The sequence below is a fragment of the Anser cygnoides genome, chromosome 5 (genome assembly GCF_040182565.1).
Source record: "Anser cygnoides isolate HZ-2024a breed goose chromosome 5, Taihu_goose_T2T_genome, whole genome shotgun sequence".
NCBI classification, from domain to species: Eukaryota; Metazoa; Chordata; class Aves; order Anseriformes; family Anatidae; genus Anser; species Anser cygnoides.
In genome coordinates, this window is record NC_089877.1 from 46,935,764 (window position 1) to 46,956,961 (window position 21,198).

General features: G+C 37.0%; 1 long non-coding RNA gene across 1 annotated transcript; it reads right to left on the bottom strand.

Moving 5' to 3' along the window:
- Positions 1-4,659: 4,659 nt before the first annotated feature.
- Positions 4,660-14,252, bottom strand: LOC106033806 (uncharacterized). The gene is made up of 3 exons (XR_001205572.3): positions 13,947-14,252; positions 5,455-5,575; positions 4,660-5,317 (listed from the first exon to the last, which is right to left on the bottom strand). It is a non-coding gene; the product is annotated as an uncharacterized lncRNA (long non-coding RNA).
- Between the last annotated feature and the right edge of the window lie 6,946 nt (positions 14,253-21,198).

Consider the following 21,198-nt stretch of genomic DNA (forward strand, 5'->3'; position numbering starts at 1 on the left):
ATTAATTTGAAGTGTGTACACAACTTGATAATGTCTACTCTGTGCTCATCATCCTTGATACATGTATTTTCCGAGCAGCTGTCAGAACCCAGTGTCTATGTAGCTACTCAGCTCCTGCCCTGCCAAGCAGCACCTCTGACATCCACCTGTAACTGCACCACCATGGGGCAGCAGCTTCAGTAAGTGGAAAGTAATGAATACACCAGACAGTGGGGAAACCTGGATTTTATTCACAGATTTAGCACCGATGGGGAGGGAGAGGAAGGGAAGGAAAGAATTCTCTACCTCCGTTTCCAGTAGTATTATTTATGAAGTATGTAAGCTCTTAAAACAAGAACCTCCTTGTTTTTCAAGAACTGATTGAAGGAGCACACAGTATACCTTGCTGGACACTTTTAGAACTTTAGTGGTTAAGCTGTAAAGAACCTGTTGCAAATCTATCATATACTGCAAATCCCACTGTGTAAAATACATACAATCAGATACTTTGAATTTCTGAATTGTTAAGATACATGTCCATGTCTGTGCAAACATTTCTTAAGGTACCAAATAGTGGCCAGCATACATGCTTTTAACCAATTATATTTTCATTTTTATTTCTTGTTTTATTAGTTTTAAGTGGAATTGATAGTGCTACATGGCCATAATCAGTGAGACGGATATTCAGTAATAAAAATATCCTTCAATATTAGACTACATATGTAATATCAATATTTATAAAACATAAATATAAAATACAATTACAATGTAAAATGCAAAAATAATATAAAATACAGCAAGTGCATACAGTAAGTCTGATGGTTCACTATGTCAACAGACTACACCTTTAGGCCCACACATAGGCATGAGTAGGTTGCCTGCTTATCCTATTCCATAACATTTCTTGAGAAAGGCCAGATAAGGCCAGAGCATACAGAAGTGTAAACTGAATAAAAGGAGTTATTCAGATAACAATATTTAAACAAAATTAAATCAGAGGTCAGAACAATAAAATGAACAGCATTTCATATAGTCTCATATCTGCTTACAATTTTGGACCCAAAAGGTTACTTAATATATATGAGTAAAATTGACAGCTTTTCAATATTGTTCCTTGAAAAATGTGTCACCAAATGACACGGCCTTCACCTTTAAATCTGAGGTGAAAATACAGAGGTCTGTCTTTCATTAATCTTGCAAATGTATTTTGGAAATTTTGCTATGTTTTGGCTGGCTGAAGTTCCCTAAATTCCAAGAGGAAAGCTCCCTTTCCTGTCTTCTGCCATAAATAACATCTTTTTCTTAACGTATTCCACTATTCAGAACAGTTTCTAAGCCTGTTCAACAAAGCTGTCAGGGCAAATGAATTGCTCTCCCCTGATGTTTGTTATTAACAGATTGTCTACTGATAGGATAATAACCTCTTTCTTCATACATGAAAGGCATTCTTGTGAGCTGGATTACAACTTGAGATATAAAAGACGTGCTCTGTGGATAACTTCCAGGCTACTTTGCACCACATTGCTCTCCCATAATTTTGTGTTTGTTATCTTGAACGAGTGACAGTAACCACCCATCAGAAACTGAAATTTATGTGAAATGAGTACCACATGTACGATGTTTACTTCAGTCTGGGCAAAGCAGTGACAGATCATTATAGCCCATGGAGCTGTGTGTTTTAGACTGTGTGCAATTTAATATCAAGTACCATAACTTGAATATACAATCGCAAAAAAAGAGACGGGTATGAAAAATAAACCACTTGTCATATCATGCGTCAGTTTCCAGCAAGTTTTTGGGGTGGTTATGTCAAACAAGGACTTATTTGTTTGTTTTAGTATGTTAAAGCAATCATTTTTCTTCTAGGGTGGATAGCTGTACATGCTTTTAATATATGTAAGCTATTGCTACTCATTTAAAGATTTGAAGTAGAGTGGCAAAGGTTTTGCTAATAAAAAAATAAACTCCCTAAGATCATTAGAAAGTACAAGTGAGGATATAAATGACAAATAACTTCAGCTAAAAGCAAGGTATTTCAGTATCAAAATACATTTCATAAAGGCTGGAAAAGACCAGTGCTCAGAGTTCATTTGTGTTTCTTCTACATCAACAAAACATAAAGTATAAGCAAGCATGTATCCCCTCATTCATATACACCAGTAGCATTTTGTTGAGATTTATGAAGCCTTGCTTTGAGTATCTAAAAGAGACACTTAAATTTACTAAATCTATATTCCTCTTGTAGTCAGTAGAAAATAATAAACAATTCATCTTGAACCTGAATTACAAGTTCAGAGTGTCCATCTCTCTCCATTAACTATAATGGAAACATACGGAATTTGCACTCAGTTAAAGCGACTGAAGTTATGTGTCAGTCCAGTTCTGAGCTGTGTATGTGTCACTTCAGTTAGATAAAAGAGATTTGAATCAAAATTTCAGGCAGAACCGGGATGGGTGGGGGAATATTAAAAAATATACAGGCCAGTCTTCTTTTTTTTTTCTGTCAGATCATTTCTTCCAGTGAGTATTGATGACTAACTGAGAAAGTGTTTCAAATATCTGGGGTTTATGGATCTATTTTATTTTATGGATTAAGATGTTAATGATTATTTTATGTGTGCATGTTCGTTCTGTGAATGCTCCCACACTGAAATATTTCAGTTTAAAGCAGAAATATTTAGAAATATGTGGTCCCAGCGCCTAGTGAGAATTGTAATATAACTGTTTGCGTCTCTGTTGCACTCTATAAGTTTTGAATAAAATATTTTCTGTGATGTATTGCTTGATCTTTCCAGTATATAACACAGAATGTACTGAAAGCAAAGACATTTTCCTATAACATATTTTTGACACTTTTACAAAGTTCACTGTAAGAAAGCTGTAGGTCTAGCTATATAGATGAAGTTGTAGATAGATACATGGAGGATATAAATAAATAAATAAATAAATATTTAAAGGCAAATTCTTAAGAATCCTAACAGGAGATCCAATTACATCTTTCTGTATAAGTCCTCTTGGAAGCTCAGCATGGACAGCGTCAGAGATTTTATTTCTTTTTAGCATATTGATGTCATGTCTGTGTTTCTTATGCTATGTGGATGCAAACTTCAGGGATTTCTGCTTCATACTCCATTACTAAATGAGAATGTCACCATTAACACAGTCTGTTATTTATTCTAGGCTGTTTCTCTCTGAACTTCAGCTTTTACTGACAAAATGTTTAAATTCTAAATTCAGCATTTTTGGGAAAGCAATGAAGTATAACTTTTGCACGTATGTTGTTCTTCAATTGTAAATTTAGACAGAGAATATACATTTTGATGGGTTCCAGTTCAGCACCTTTTTTACATTAATCTTGATGTAAGTTGAATACATGAGTAAGCATCTTCCTGAATGCAGAAATATGTCTGAAAGGTTGTCTTAATGAATTGTACAGACTAGGTTCTCATCTGATATGTTGTAATACAGTTTCTTTAACATCAATGATAATTTTCAGACACTGAGGATTCTTCTCTTAGTTTTTCTTTTATGATTATTTTCTCATTTCACATATATGCATACAGAGTGATACACCATATATGTGTATATATAATTTTGTATATATTTATGCATGTCTGAATATATGTATTCATATATAAAATATTTTGTACGAAATAATGAAAAATAATGCATAGTTTCAGATATATTTCTCTTTCATTTAGCTCTCAGAATATGATTTTATATGAGCTACAAATTCGAAGTCATCATCTGTTTTGACCAGCAGATTAATAAAGTTTAATAAACTCTTTGTTCAGTAACCTTAACATTTCTGTGAGCAGTTTTAAAACTTTATAGGTGTAAAAAAAGATTCTATGTTAAAAAAATAAACAACAACAAATTTTAAGCTGTTCTTCCATCAGTAAATAAAATCATCAGCCACCAAAGAACATGCTTTGAATTTCCAAACTTACTCTTTTCACAATTATTCCCAGAAAGTTAAAGACTAATGTACAAAATTATTCTGCTTTCTTCTGAGGTCTCAAGAATTATGACCAAATTTTTCATCCAAAACTATATGCAAACAGCTCTTTGCTGATTTGAAGGGGCACTATACGTTTGGAAAACAATTTTATTGTCTATTCATAGTTAACAGATACCTTTACCATAATTATTTTTTCCACAAGTTTTTAAAACTTTGTTCTAAGAAAGATTTTGGTGGGTATCCAGTTTCAGTTTCTCTGTTATATAGACCATCAACAGCTTCCTTCTTGAAAAAGATGTTACAAATATGATCAAAAAAGATATGCATTTTGTTACTGTGTTGGTTGATAATGAAATCAGTGACATCACTTTGAAGGGATGGATGGATGAATGCATCTGAAAGGAGAGATTTGATTCTGTTTTCAAATCATGTGCAGAAATTGCCTGTGATTATAAACAAAGTTGAAAATGTATGTTAGGACAAGAAAGGTGAGAAGAAGAGTTGAGTGCTCTTTAATGAAGACCAACTCTCTCACTCCTTCTCCTTATACTTAGAGGTACAGCAGAGAGATGATGATGATGAGGTTAATATCCATCCAAACAAGCCTTCTGCTTTAACTTAAGTCTCATACTCATATGAAGAGGCTCATGAGGAACTAGGTGGGTATCTTAGCATTAGAAAAAGGAGTTTGAGTGCTGTGAAGAATGTTTGTACTACTGGAGGCATCCACTATACCTGTGACTTGATAAAGGTCATCAAACATTCAGAAAATGATTACTATTGCCAACAGCATTCACATGAATACCTAGTCTCTAATTTAAGAGAAGGCATCAGTATGCCACTACACATATTTACACAAATTGGTAAACTATGTTTTGCTAAATATATTCCAGATCTTGTACATGTAAAAAATGACTGCCTGTTATAGATGGACAACATTTGAACTCTCAGAGGACGAAGAGCTGCTTTGTCACACCAGCAATTACAGCAATTTATAAATCAGACAATTCTGACAAGCTTTTCAGCATGGGGTTTAGACAGAGTTGAACAAGGGAAGGAAATAAGGCAACTCTACACAGAATTTACTCTGGATTATCCTGGATTATTTACCCTGAAGGTCTCACAACACAAAACACACTGCTTCAAGCAACAACTAAATTTTTTATTGAGTCATGCAAATAATGACTTACTCATGAGGGTTTGACAATAACATTTGCACATGGAGGCCAAAGAGTTGGTGTCACGCCCCATTTTCCTGCTCTGGTTGCTCTTCTGGGCAGAGAAAATGCATGTCTGCTTACAATCTTGGTTCCTCCAAAGGCAAGGGTTATTTCAGTAAAAATAATTCTCGCAAATGTCATGACAGTTTTTGTGTGCCTAGGGGACAAGTGCATATGTAATTATGTGGCTTATGTTCATACACAGTGATTGCTGCACATTGAATACCAAGTGTGTGCAGCTCTGAGCACTTATTCTTAAAAATCAAGGTTACTTTGGGACAGTGAATAACCCACCTTAAAATGTACAGATTTTACAGGCAGACAGGAATTGTAGGTAATCTATCTGGTCTGTCTTCTTTGGTAACTCAGGCTTCACAGTTTAATTTCTTTTTTTTCTTCCTAAATGAAGTATTTTCTATCGGGAATGGAAACAGGAGTTAAAAGGATTTATTATTTACTATCATACAGGAGTTAAATGCAGATTAAGCAGAAACTGAAGTATGATTGCTGAAAGGTTTAGTCACCTGAAAAAAAAAATGTATTAAAACAAAACTTTTGAGTGCTTTCCTCATTCCTAACTCTTTTGTGCTTGTTACAGAAAACTGACTTTGTCATAGCTGCCTAAAGAAACACAGATAGCATCATAGTTCATATTGATAAATTATGATTTGTAAACAGATGTGCATACCTTCTTTCAATCCCATCTCTCCTCAGACTATGAAAAGCTGCCTCCTCATTACAAAGTAATTATTTAAAATCAGTCTGGTTTTGGATGGGGTTCACACCATAAGTGAGAATTTGTTTCAGAACATAAAAGTTTTTCCTCTTTTATCTGACAGATCCACAACAGATATATATATGGATTTTCTTCAAAAATTAGAAGAAGAAAAAAAAAAGAGAGACATCTCAAACCTGACCATAGAATGTGCACTAAAAACGTCACCTCAAATAATAATTGATTTTCACCTTGCAAGTCTGAAGAAAAAAGTGGAAATAGTGAGTGGAAAAAGTGGAAAAAATAAGAATTCCAATTTTACCCCTATGAGACTCCTGATACTATCAGTGGAGTTCTGCTGTGTGCAAGGACTAGGAGTTCAGCCCAGCACATCTCCATCTGAACACTGTTATGGGTCAAAAGAACCGTCCCCTAAAACACTTTTAATTTTTCTAGAACTGAGCTTCAGTGAAGATTTTATACTTTGAGTTTCTGTAACCCTTGGCCACAGTCTGCTAACCTCTCCCTCAGGCCAGCCCATTTTTTCCCTTGTCCCTCCCTACATCTTCATGCTTTTCTGGCTGAAGTCCCAGGTACATGGTAATACTCTGCCAAACCCAAGTTCAGAGCAAGGACACATCTCACTTCCAAAAGAGGAAGAACATTTCAAAAGAGGAGAGAATCTTATATCAGGAACCTCATCCTCACAGAAAGCAAAGACAGTTGCATGAGTAGCGTCACAGTAAAAATAGTATTTCCAGTCTAAAACATCTGCTCTTCAGGATTCATACAAAACATTACTAAATCTCAACACCCCTTCAAGTCTTCAGGGGATTAAAAGAGTAAAATTGCTATAACTCCACAATGAAGAAACTGTACAAGAATATCTAATGGTGTAAAATACTGTGATTTTACAGAGAAATGATTTATATAATAAAATACAAATAGAAGCTATATCCAAATCAGTATTAAAAGTTCCCCCTGGCCACTCTTTGATTTAACCATCTAGATTTGTCAGAGATATGTCACTTCGACATTGTATTAGTAATGTTTGGTGTGGCGCATTTTCTTTAGCCAAGTCATCTTTTCCCTCATGTTTCTTTATAAGGCTCAGTTCCTTTTGTTAAAACAAATGCTAAATTATACAAGCATGGTATAATGATGTTTTATTGCAGAGAATATCACTGTTATTTATCTATAAACATTCTTCCTTCATGTTTAACAGAAACCAATTAATCAGAAATAGGGCAAAGCAACAATCATGTTTTATGTTCTTGTCAATATTGAGAGCTTATGCTGATAATACATCTGTGGCTAGTTGCAGGCTGCACTTAAATCTGTGCTAGCCTGCCTAATCCTCTTTTGCCCAAAATGTACCACTGCTGAGAGGCTAAAGATAGAGTCGTGCTGAGCTGCAAAGTATGATGTGCTGGAGCAGGTGGAAACCAGGATTAGAAGGCTTTCAGCAGCCCTGGGAAAGGCCCAGCTCTGAGGCATGTCCAGGCAATAGATGCAAAAGAGGACTTTATTTCACTTCTCTTCAGAGAAGCCACAGAAAAACTCTACTGCTGCTTCTGGATTTGCCAGGGTCAACATGGATTTTTTGAAGTGTGAATCAGCATGTTGTGGCCTCCACTTGCTTGCTTTCCTCTGCTTCTTTTTAGCATTCCCCTATTGACAGTCTAAGTATTTATCCTAACAGAAGTGAAAAATCTCTTCAGAGTCTCAGCATGAACTGGAATTAGAGAATCCAGAGAGATCAGTTATCCTGAGCATTGTTCACACTCTAGCCTTATCCCAGACTCCAGCATCCCCCTTCCCTTGTGCTCTTGCTGCTGGTCTGTTTTGGAAAATGTACAATTATTTTGCCTTGTGGATGATGATATGATGTGAATACATCAGATGTGGTGGGTATTTATTAAATAAATAAATAAATAAAGTTCTGCCTTATGCTAGCCTGAACTGGATTCTTTCTCTGTCCATTAAGTCATTGAAAACAAGTTGACGTCCAACTACTTCAAGGAGTGTTTAGTGTACTGAATAAACTCCCTCACTGGTCTTTAGACCTCACTGATGGAAAGGCAGCTGCATGATGCAGATGTTTATTTGAACTTTTTAAATGCATTGCCTTATTTGGCAACATTATTCTTAGCTGCTGTTTAGACTGAGTACAAGATCAGAGAGAGAGCTAAGAGCTGCCACACCTAGTGCTTCTGAATGAGTGAGCAGTTATCTGTCTGCATCCTTCTGAAGAGATATACATTGAATTCTCCCTGTGTCATTTCCCTGTTGAGTCATTCCCCTATTGCTGAAACAGTTTCTTTTGCCTTCTGAACTGCCTAGACCATATTTCTTCTTGATAGATGTGGTGTACGAAGTGTAAAAGAGGAAATAAACCACTACAATGTCTTTGCATGCACAAGGTAATAAGGCACATGCTGATCAATGCACTATTCACTTACAATAGAATGGTGACAGCCATTTGAGGGTTAGATGAGGGCATACTTATGTATATCTCAAGCATTCTTAATTGCTGCTATTAGGTCATAAAAGAAAAAGTAGTCTGGAGTTCTGAAGTTTTTCTACAAGAACCAAGAATCTAGAGTCTGATGTGCCAGTCACAATTCCCAGCTCCATGACATTCAAGTAATGGATGTTTCAAGGAGTATCAATAGCCTGAGAATCCAGATGGATTCATCAGAGGAGTGCAATAATGTTTATTTCAGTGTTGGAAGGGATCTTCTTTCTCTTTACCCTTTCAAGAATAGCTTTAGTAAGAATAGTTTTAGTAATACTAAGACTTTTCACCTTATAAATCTGAATACAGTGCTTTTTCTTACTTTTTTTTTTTTCTAGGATAGGAATGTTCTATTGTTCAACTTTTGAGACATTTCCGGGAACAAAGAGGGACACAGAGGGTAGAAAAAGTGCAGAAGAATATGGCATATAGGATATGACTCCACAGGGTAGACACTAGGGCTGTCATCAGAAAATGCCATTTCCGTCAGCATGCTAGAAATGGAATCAGTAATTTTCAGATGAAACATTTTCTGCAACCAAAAGCATAATTTGTAGGCATTCTATTGAATGTCTGAATTCTATTGAAGTGTTTCAGTTCTAAAAACCTGCTGTCAAACCATGACAGCATATGCCCATTTTCTTTTGCAGTGGGAATGTGAGAGGCTAGAGCTCCCAGCTGCTGTGTCTTGGTGCATTCTCACTATGTAAATTGCATTGCAGGGGAAACCTCAAGCTTGACAGCACTAGGAGTTCAAACTAAAGGACATCCATTGTCTTTTAGGTTTCAGCCTTGACAAAATGAGGCTTGGAATCATGGGAATACCAGTTCAAGTCAAGACTTACAACTGTCTTCATGGTTTTACACAGCTCTGATATTCAAAAATGCCTGAACTATTCCTTTTTTTTTTTTTTTTTCCCCTCTCCATCCTTCTCCCACTTACTTTTAAATAGAAACTAAGCAAAGGAAGAATTCCCATGGTAGCCTGTATTATTGATGCAGAAAGGATCCCAAAACAGGAAATATATCATTAATGGTAGATTAATAGACATGTATCCTAGAAACCCATTAACTTCCTGACTTTTAAATGCTACAATGCTGACCTTGACTCAAGGCTCAGCGTGACTATCACCCTCTGTCTTAATACAGCAACCATACCATGAGATAGGTATGGATAACTGAGGCTGAAACTGAAGTGCAGGGCAAGATATACACAACTTGCCTGAACAGGGAGAAGGTAAGAATCACAGAGCTCCAGTATAGCTCCAGTTTCCAGGTATTACCTTCTAGGTTTGCCCTTACTATTTTTTTCCCTTTTTCAGAGACAAAAGTGAGAAAGATTATTTTATAACAAGACCATTGTTTAGGATGATATAGGAAAATAGTAAATCTTTTCCCCTTCCAGATATCTAGAAGGGCAAATATTTGGTTTACAAATCCGTTTTGTCAGTCATTTTTGTTTAGTCTATTGAGAGTGCATCATTTAAATCAAGTGAGAGGTCAGTACTTGAATACAGTGGGGTTTTCCAACCAGACTTGCAGAGAAATGCAAGAGCTTCTGTCAGACTTGCAGTGTAGACACATTAAAACTTTCCTGAACACCCCTGAGGCAAATGATAGTATTTTTTAGTATCTAATCTTTATTATTATTGTCTGTGACTAGGTTGATCTTCACTCTTTCCAGATTAAAATTATTATAACTAGATATATCCTTTTGTTTATGATATAATGAATTTGCAAGTTTAATTTTTAAAAATTAATTTCAGCAATTCTATTTTAGGCTGTGCATTATGGACAATTTGTAATCAGTTGCAAAAGATTAGACCCTGGGCACACTTAATGGGGATGTTTTAATAGTGCAGATGGCAAAACAGCCTGTGGAAGCAGGTCTGGTGGGCATTCTGCAAAAGCTAATTCAGTCAAAATTTATCCAAGATGACATAATGTACAATTGCTACACTGGGAAACTCTATTAAAATTTCACACATTTAAATCTCTCCCTTCTCTTTTAATTAGAATTTTCCAAGACAAAGTAGAGGCCATGTGTACCTCCCTGAACCCAACAGGAAAGGTCAAGGATAAACAGCATGATGCATGAAGTTCTTTTGTGCTCAACATGTTCAGGTTAGGAGGAATGTGTTAAAACGATTGTGTAGAAGAGACATGTCTGGGAATGAATTTTCATTGTGAACCAGCAGTGGCACTGGGATGTTCTGCCTGCACATGCACACCCACCCACGCTGCCTGTTACATTATTCAGTGTGTGTGCAGCTCTCCTAGGCACTGCAAGGAAAGTGAATTACTCTCATTCTTAGGCCTAAATTCTAATTCTCCAAAAGACCTCAAAGTTTTTATCTTATTCACTATTGAATTTTACAGGAACTGCAAATGAAATTGCTGAAAAGGAGAGTAGAAAAGGATTATGGATGTTACACAGAACTTGTATAGAAAAGGGCAGAAGTAATCTACCTTTATTCTGATATAGAGTCAAGATTAATTCCCCACCTCTTTACTTCTGGCATGACTTTTCTTCTGACTTTTGTATTCCTTACCACACAATGGACTAGCTTGGGCAAGAGATGTGGAAGGTGTGTCCAGAAAACTCTTTTGAAAACCACTCTTGAAGAAAATGTGGTGACTGAATTGGAAAATATGGGTCTGAGCTTGCTGAGCGTAAGAACGGAACCCCAGTTTAGTACTTCTCACACTAGTTCCCCAGTCATGAGGTCATTATCAAAAAGTTTTTGGTTGTCTCCTCCCTCTTATTTATGGACAGTGATTTTTGAACGTATTTTCTGTACTTGCAAGTACTTACTGGATCAGGATACTAGCTTTATGAACAAAGATATCTATGCATCTCAAGACTCCTAAGCAATTAAACAAGATTCTTATAACATTATCGGAGCAGAGCTTGTAAGTGATGTCTGCTGCTTACATTTCTTAGAGAAAAGTGGGGTTTTAAGTAATATCCATATGATTACCTACTAAAACTACTGTTTTCATGCCTCAAGATTTCACAGAATCATGATTAGAAACCAGTTCTTTAAGATAGGACCCACTTCTTCATTTCTGTTCATAAAACAAAACAAAACAAAACAAAACATCCTTTAGGAGTGCTGTGTAAGTGAAATTACCTGATTAACAATCCAGCCCGTAATGCTATAAAAGGTGAAGAAAATGCCACGACTGTTCTTTAGGGAATGAAACTAGATTTGTAATTTTTATTTTTTTTAACCCCTGGAAGGTACTTAGCACACTGTAGCACACCAAAAATAAAGACAAAACATCTGATTTCATGTACAGTTGCAAATCTTATTGGGATGGCTTCAGAGCCAAACAAAAATCCAGAAGGGCAAATATTTTATGCTGCTTCTTTGCTTAAAACATTCATTGCAATATCCAGCTGAAACACAGCACATGTCTATAAATCTAGCTTCTCCTATCCAAATACAAGCACTGTAAAATTTCTGTTTACAATAATCCACTTGATAGGCATTACTTAATCAAAGGCTACCAGCTGTGCTGTTTTAAAAGGAGCAGCTACATATTCAAGTAAGACAACAGACTTATTTTCTGTCTTTTTGAAGACTATGTTCCATTTATTAATATTTACATTTACTAAGCTGTTAAACTGCCAGCAAAGAAGCTGCCTTTAGATAAAGGAAAGTACTTTATGGTAAATGTAAAAAAGAACTATTTGTAAATTCATCAGGTTAAACTTGAATGAGATTGTTATTCCTGTGAATTCATTAGAAAAAAATAATAAAAAAGCATATCTAAAACTTCAGAAATATTATAATTCACACATGAAGGAAGCAGGGATAGGTCTGCTCCAAAGCATGTTACTTCAGAAAAAAATATTATGCCCCACAGCATATTTCATCACACTAATTTAATCATTGGAAGTTTGGTCTGTATTGCAATAAAAAGATGACCCATTTCCTATGACTGTTTGCTTATACTGGGAAATGTTTTACTTCATCAGGGGGAAAAAAAAAAAATCAGCTGGCTCTGAACTTTTATGCACAGCTCTCACAAAAGTGAGGCCAAAGAAGTTCAGTTTCTAACTACTTTAACTAACTAGTTTAACTACTCTGTTAACTGAGAATGTAATTTCCATTTCTTTCCTCACCCAGTTGCTCCTGTTGGGCGGTATCCTTTAATTTGATGCTTGCAGGAAAACCTGAGATTTTTCTGCAGGCTGGCATTCATTGCTTTGCATATACTTACAGAATCCCAGCAAAAGCCATTGAATGTGTAACACACAAAGGATAACAAAGAGTGCGGAATATCCTGTTTTTATGGGCATGTTCTACCCATCAATCTGTCAGTCTGAATCATTTCTACAGCTGTGTGAATAATTCACAAGTGAATCATTCTGCAGTGATCTAATTTTTCTGCTTATGAGAGATTTCTGACCATTACTAATATTTTCATTAGGAACATATTTTAAATTATCCAGTTAATTATTATTCCCTAATTTTTACAGCTTGGTCATGAAAACCTCTTGTCTGTAGAAAATGTGGATTAGCCTTCAGTACCCTCTCTTATGCTGAATAGCAGCTTTCTGGGGAATCAAAAATGTAGCAAACAAAAGGACTATTCAAACACGTCAAACTCTGTCCGATGTTATATTTGCAATTTAAACTTGTTAGATGTGATTGGTCAATAGATTTGTACAAAATTGCTACAAATATTTGATTGGGTGTCTGTGTTGACACTGCCAGTAGTGAATGTTCATTTTGTATAAATGTTAAATGCAGGTTTCATAGACAGTCTAGCCAGCTAAACCTATTCACACAAAGTGCTTCAGAGAATGAGCACTTACAGGAAATAAAGGGTACATAAGCTTGATTCATGTGAACTAATATATAAAAAGGAAAAAATATCTGAAAATATATCATTGCCCCTCTGTCACTGTCAAAATGTTAAACGTGTAAAGTTATAATGCTCATTTACTGCTATGTCTTCAAAAACATATATAATCAATTACTTAAATCCATAACATCCCTGATAATGTAGTATAGCTTTCCTATATTTAGGCAACATTAAACATAGAAAAAATGAAGTGGTTTATATTGGTCAAGGTCACATAAAGTCACTGAAAAATTAAGAAATTAAATCCCGGGGCGGGGGGGGGAAGCAGATTAGAAACCTGAAGATTGTTGAACCTGTTTTCTCAATATGCTCCACAAGTATCAAAACCTCATCCAAGTTTCATATGCCAGGAATGGATGCAGATGAAAACTGGCAGAATGATCAAATTTTTTGTCTGAATTTTTAAGTTCAGTCAAGCTTGAAGCTCAAAATAGTTTTGGTGAAGGATCTACTTTTTTTTTTTTTTTGATGATGATAAAACTGTTCCAATAACTCTTACTTAAAAATCAATCAGTTCATTACAGATCTACATAATTAAAGTTACTCGTAAGCACACCACTAACCATAAGAAATTAATACCACTTTATACTGTTTTAAGAACATTTTAACATTTAAGAAACTTAGGTGGAAGTGGGCTAGCAAACTAAAATACAACCATAGAAATAAAAATGATACCTTTCTGATATAATCTAACTTCCTTGGACTGGCCACTCTGAATAGAGATCTTGAAGAATTAAATCCTCCTTCCTTATTAAAGCATTCATTTCTGTTAGTTAACATCCCTCGAGGGTCCACCTATTTCAGTACAGGCTTTCTTCCAGACAAAAGTACCTGTGATCAAAATCATGTTAAAATGTTCTAAAAGCTCTTGAAGTAATAGTGAATACACACACACACAAGCCAAGTTCCAAAACTAGATGTCACAGGCACAGGTTCACTGGAAATTCGTTTCTTGAAACAGGATTCAGTATACCAAAGTCTCCTGGAATATATCATCTGGTTATAAAGCAGCTGTCACTTAAGCACTGGCTTGTTCCACAGGCCGCAATACAACAAGGGGAGAGGAGGAAAGGGATGAACACTCGGTGACTTGGTAGGTCTGGTTTCTACTAAATTGAGAATGCTTTATTGAATAACATTTATGTCTATAATGCAACTTTTTGCTTTTAATGTTATATTATCCTAGAATCATAGAATATCCTGAGTTGGAAGGGACCGAAGAAGGATCTTAGAATAAGAGAATGGTTGGGGGGGGGGGGGGGGGGAAGGGACTTTAAAGATCATTTAGTTCCAGCCTCCATCATGAAGTCCAACTCCTGAGTCCACAGAGAACCACACAAAAATGAAACCATGTGTCTGAGAGCATTGTCAAAATGTCTCTTCAACTCTAGCAGGCTTGCTGCTGTGACCGCTTCCCTGGGGAGCCTGTTCCAGCGCCTGACCACTGGCATCCAGCTTATATTTAGGTAAAACAAAATACTGTCCTGTCATTAGAATCTGAGTGGCTTTTTTTGTTTGTTTTTCTTTTTCTAAGGGTTTATCTATAACTGTCTAAAGTATAATTATAATCTATCCGTAAAGTGAAGTGTAGCGTAGCAATTAGAATAGAAACGCAGGCAGTTAAATTCTGTAAAGGTTAGCTGTCATCTGGTCACACGTGGACACAGAGGTCTACAAAAACAGGTTCTAGTAAAGCACATATACACATATATATACATATATTATTTATATATGTGTTATTTACATGTATATATAATATATGCAAAAGGAACCAAGGCATTTTGAGAGTTTGAGTGGCCTCAGCTGAAAACACTAAGACCACAGGTCAGTAATTTTAATCTTGGGACTTCCAAGCTCAAATTCTGTTGTATTCCTATACCATGTCCCAACTCGGTCCTGGGATGAGATCAGTTCTGAGATCACAACTGGTCCCCTTGTGATCTGCACAGTTTTCCACAGAAAGGAAATCTTGGCATTAAAAGTGGCTGGAGTTTCCATAAGTCAATGTTATAAGTGAACAAAGAACAAGCAGGAGATATGCATACATACCGTATCAACTCACAGGCTGATCTGTTACTTGTCTTCTCACAATAAATAGTTTACAGAGGTAACAGTCTGTGCTTGTTTAGGTTAGCGGCAAGAGAAGTGTCACAAAATTTTCTGCTACCAGACAAGACTGGTCACCTTTGGTTCAAGTAGGGATTATCTTTAACAGAATGGTAAAATAGACCATGACTAATGGTTTATGAAAGCCACCACAACAGTTGTGGTTTCTTTTCTTCTTAACACAGGTGTGTTTGTCTTATCACTGTAGTAATTAATAAATAGCTTCCGTAGCCACCTTCTGAGCAAGAATAACTTTTCGTTGCTGTTGTTTTGTGTTTTGTTTCGTTTTGTTTTTTTTTCCAGATTTTCCCACAGCAAGGAATTCAACAGGTAAGGTGAGATTCATGTTGCTTTGTCTTTTAGCTTTAAAAATGGTATTCCCATAAGTCTCTAGCATTTCATTAGAGATAGGTATTATGAAAAGACCCCAAGTAGTCATCTCTATGCACATAGATCATATAAATATTTTTTCCAAATTCAACCATCTCAATCCACTGTGCCTTGTAAAATCTATCTCTTCCTTGTGTCTCCCAAATACATTTGCAGTCAGTTTGTGCTCCGTGTTTCATGGACTTTTCCTGACCCTCATGAGACACAGTAGCATAATTATCGATCACAGAACAACCTAATTTAAATTAATTATATTTCAGAGCAATTACCAGAAGTGTTTAAGAACTACGAATTCTTGATAACGGTAAAATGAAAAGCTCTTTAAATTCCCAAAAAATTTACCATGTATATTTAGTGGAAAAAGACTTACATGTTAAATCTGTATCATCCAGTTATTAAAAGCACATTTCCTGAGAAAAATAAGTGTTTGATTTATTATATTAATATCAAAAACCTTTGCATGACATGCCCCATATGTCAAAGGCAACAAGCTATTTCAGATCCTGAGGCCTGACCAGAGAAGGGATTCTCTATAAATACAGGGATAAGTCCTACTAACCCTGAAGTCAGTGAGAGTTTTTATAGACCTCACAGAGAGCCAGAATTCACTCCAATATGTAAAAACTCTTCTTTTCAACTAGACAAATTTCTTTTATATTCTTCCTATTTTATTCCTGCTGCAATTCAGTCCTGAGGTGCAGGTGAATCTCAAAGTACATATTTCAGAAACCTACTAAAAATCCTAAACTTCTAAAATCCCATGGAAAGCAATAGAGAGGATAGGCTGAGGGTGTTAACCTTAGCAAACCTAGGGTTAAGGCATGGAAATTGACTGCCCAAGGACAGCGGAAAATGGAGGACGGTGGATTCCTTTTATTTACAGAAAGTCACTTGGAGAACCTGCAGAGGCACTGGGCAAAAGGTGAAGCAATGAAGGTATTGCTGAGAAGCTCCTGGTCAAGCCAGGAACCAGTGCCACAAATAAGAAAAGTCAAGTATGAGTGGTCTGAGATCATGAGACAGTGCATAACTAGAAGATCAAAGGAAGTGAGTGTTCCCCTCTGTTAGGTAATTCTAAGATCATGTTTACTTTGTCCCCCAATACATAATACATATTGACTAATCGGAGCAGGTCCAATGGGGATATAGTATGCATGATCCATAAGGAGAGGGAGTGGGGTTTGCTTGATTAAGTGGGATCTAACTGAAGTCTTCAACTACCTAGGAAGGGGATTCTAGGGAAGGCTGAGACAGACATTTCTGGCTACAAGTCATACGTTGCAACAACAAGCATTTGGACTATGCTCTCAGTCATATGGTCTGAACTCTAATTTTTGGGTAGACCTGTGTGGAGCCAGAAGTTGGACTAGATGATCCTTGTGGGTCCCTTCCAACTCAGGATATTATATGATTCTATGATTCTAAGCAAAACTCTGATCAGATACAAGGAAAATAATAATAATAATAATAATAATAAACATGGATATGCAGTAGAAAAGTTTTCCTGGAAATGCAGATTCTCCAATACTGGATATATTCAAAACTCAGTAAGACCTGGCACAGTCTGAGCTAACTTTGAAGTTAGCCCAAATCCCTGTTTGGGGTTAGGCCTAGAGATCCCCAGAGATTGCTACCAACCTAAATTTTTCTGTGGTTCTGCATTCCTATAATACTATGTTGACCAGGATTTTCTTTATACCACTTCTCTGAAAGCAGCTTGGAAAATAACAAAATAAATAGACAAAAACAAAACAAAACAAAAAAACACTTGTTTGAACCTACTGACTCATAAATATGCTTTATTATTATAATACGCAAAAGAAAGTTTGGATCTGTGCTTTAGAGAGTCAGTAAATACTTCCACACTTCCTTTTTGTGCATACCTGACATTTTACAGTAACTAGAGTTATATCCACTAAAACAGAAAGGTCATTAGCCATGTTTATTGTTTGATAGTTGAATGTAAACAGACAGCTATTTTTAAAATAATCAGATTTTTTTTTTTCCAACAGGCATATTAGAGATATATTCTGAAACTGCTGTTTGAAAAACTGATGCTCCCTGAATATTCTTCTGAGAGTATTTACAGGGATTTATTTTATGAACTGTTGCTATCTACCCTCCAATTTGCCCGGCTTAGCACTGTAAAATGCTTTCTTTCGTATACTCATTTAAAAGCCCTTAGGGGATTCACAGAAAGCTGAAAGGAAAGAGAGGTTATATTATGCACAACAGGAAGTTTGGAGCTTTAAATCACAATGAGGAGTGAAGAGCCAACTCATTCAGACACTGAAATTCATTTGAACATTCACCTAAAGTGTATGGTATGATGGTTTTACCCTGCTGGGCAGCTGAATTCCACCAGACCCACTCTCTCATTCTCCCTCCTCAAAGGGAAAGGGGGAGAAAATATGATGAGAAGGGCTCAAGGTCTGACATGACAGGGCAAGATCACTCAACAATTATCATCACGAGCAAAATAGACTCAGCATATGGAGATTAACATAATTTAGTACCTATTACTAACCAGCTAGAGCACTCAGAAACTAAAAACAAACTAAAAACACCATCCTCCCCATCCACTCTCTTCTACCTCCTCCCTTCAAGTGGTGCAGGGGAACAGGGAATGGGGGCTGCGGTCAGTCCCTAACACTTTGTCTCCACAGCTTCTTCACGGTCACTCTCTGCCCCTGCTCCACGAGGGGTCCCTCCCACAGGATGCCGTCCTTCCCAAACTGATCCTGTGGGGGCTGCCCACAGGCAGCAGCTCTTCAAGAACTGCTCCCACATGGCTCCGTACCACGGGGTCCATCCCCCAGGAGCAAACTGCTCCAGCACGGGTCCCCCACGGGTGGGCGGCAGCTCCCCCCAGACCCCCTGCTCCTGCTTGGGCTCCTCTCCACGGGCTGCAGCTTCGGCCCGGGGCCTGCTCCTGCGGGGGCTCTCCATGGGCCGCAGCCTCCTCCAGGCCACATCCACCTGCTCCACCAGGGGCCTCTCCACAGGCTGCAGGGGTACTTCTGCTGCGTGCCTGGAGCACCTGCTGCCCTCCTTCTGCACTGACCTTGGGGACTGCAGGGCTGGTTCTCTTATATTTTCTCACTCCTCTCTCCCAGCTGCAGTTGCACAGCAGTTTTTTGTACAGCCCTCCCCCCCGCCGCAAATCTGCTCTCAAAGAGGCACAACCAGTAATGCTCACTGACTCGGCTGTGGGCAGCGGTGGGTCCCTTTGGAGCCGGCTGAAACTGGCCCTTATCTAATAGGGTGCAGCTGCTGGGCTCTTCTCACAGAGGCCGCCCCTGTAGCCCTTTGCTACGAGGCCCTTGCCCCATAAACCCAATAAATTAGGGAAATTGAAAATTTGGATAAAATTGTGTAATATGTAAACCATAGAGTATCACAACCTTTAATAAATATAGTATACCATTCAGTGAAAATTATTTTCAATAAACTTGAAAATTAGGGGTCCTTAAAATTTGGGGGTTTAGCAACTGATCCTGCATGCATACTCCTTACCTGCTTTTGAAAATTTTGATCAAAGGAAAATAAATAAATAAATAAACAAACAACATTTTCCTTTGAAATTAAACCATTTTTCATTAAAACAAAAACACACACACACACACACAAAAAAAACACTACCTCTTTCTGTCAGAATTAGCTTTATTTTTCTTTAATATTTTTTTCCAAACTGTTGAAGTGGAAGAAATAAAACTACTTAATTCTAGTTTCCCTGCTCTTTTCAGATGCCAAAATATTGATAGGATGCCAGTGAAAAGTTAGTCTATTTTATTTTACGGGCTATCAACTCTGTCCATTTTATAGACACAGAGAGTCAAGGAAGAGCGAAGTTTTGGCTTGAGGCTTGAGCAAATAAAATAAATTTTCAATCAAGCTCTATAAACTTCACTTGTCCTAATAGAGCAGTTAACAGAAAGAATGTGAATCAAAGATATAAGGTTAAAAATTGCTTTCTGCCACTGTCCTTCACTCAGAAGCTCTGGTGTGTGAAGCCAAGCTTTAGCTATTGGCTGTATACATTGAATTGGCTAATGAATGAAGTAATCCAAAAAGAAGATTGACCTGATTTTGACTAGTGTGTGAGAACTCTGCTTTAAAACTGTCATTTATTTGGCAATCGTCGGCATTTATTTTAACTAAGGACATCACAAATAATTACAATGAATGGTTATGAGTTATGGATCTTAAAAGTATATTAGAAACTTCAGTATAGCATTACTCTATTCAACGTCATATCTTTTATATATGTTTTAGAAAGATATTCTTCAAATAAAAATATCTAATAATAGCTAATTGTCACAGGATGGAAATTAGTGTGAAACATAACTTGTATTTATACCCTTGAAACCATTCCTTTAAAATATCACTTTTAAATGCCTGTAAAACATGGAGTCAGTTTTAAATCTCAGTCCCATGGTGTCTCTTCATGATGCGTCATTCTTAAATCTAATTTCAGTATAATTCTGCTTTGCTCAAAATAGTCTTTATATGTATATTATTATAGTCCTCAAAAGTGTATCAATATTATTATTTATATTACAGTACTGCCTAGAACATGAGCCAAGAACTGGGCCTCAGTGCATTAGATTCTTTACAAGTTACCAATAAACAGATAGTTCCTTTACCAGAGACTTATACAGATAAGAGAGAGAAATGTTGACAAGAAAGGCATTATTATCATCATCATTGAAGGAAAATTCAGGCATAGGCAGATTACAAGCTCATACTTAGGATCACACCAGGAGTATGAAATACAGATCTTCAAAGTCTTGTAGCCCATGCAAGCCTTCCCAATCATTCCAGAGAAATATTTCATTACCTCTAAATTTAAAGCTGACCATATGGCAGAATTTTTAGCTCTTTCTTGTTATCTTCAAGCCAAGGGGAACACACTTGTGTTAGCAGAAATAGCTATGTGATTACTCACGGAAAGTAAGGATAGGGCAGTCACATTAGACATTTTTGGAAGCTTGCCACGTTCAGTCTAAAATAACAGCAGACACTCTTCACTGAACACTCTGCTTCCTCTCTGTAGTTGTCCACATGATTTTTGAACCTGGATGAGCTACCAACCTCCATCTCTCTGGCACTTCATGAGTCAACAGTGGGTGTACGTATAGAATGCACATACCTGAATCAAAACACGCAGGACCTCTCTCTGACTGTGCCTCACAAGCCTAATCCTGAAGGCAGCCTCCAAGCCGCTTTCAAAAGATATGCCTAGTGGTGTACTGCTGATAGAAACCTGTACTTGTTACGTACAGAAGTAGGTGCATCTCCACTGTACAGGAAATGGCTGTTTCCCCGATGAGCCAAGGGTCATGCTGAAGGGATCATGTTGTACCTCCAGAGTCACCTGGACAGCATTGTCTCTGGAGACCAGTCCCAGCATTGTCCCATCTTCCTGTGG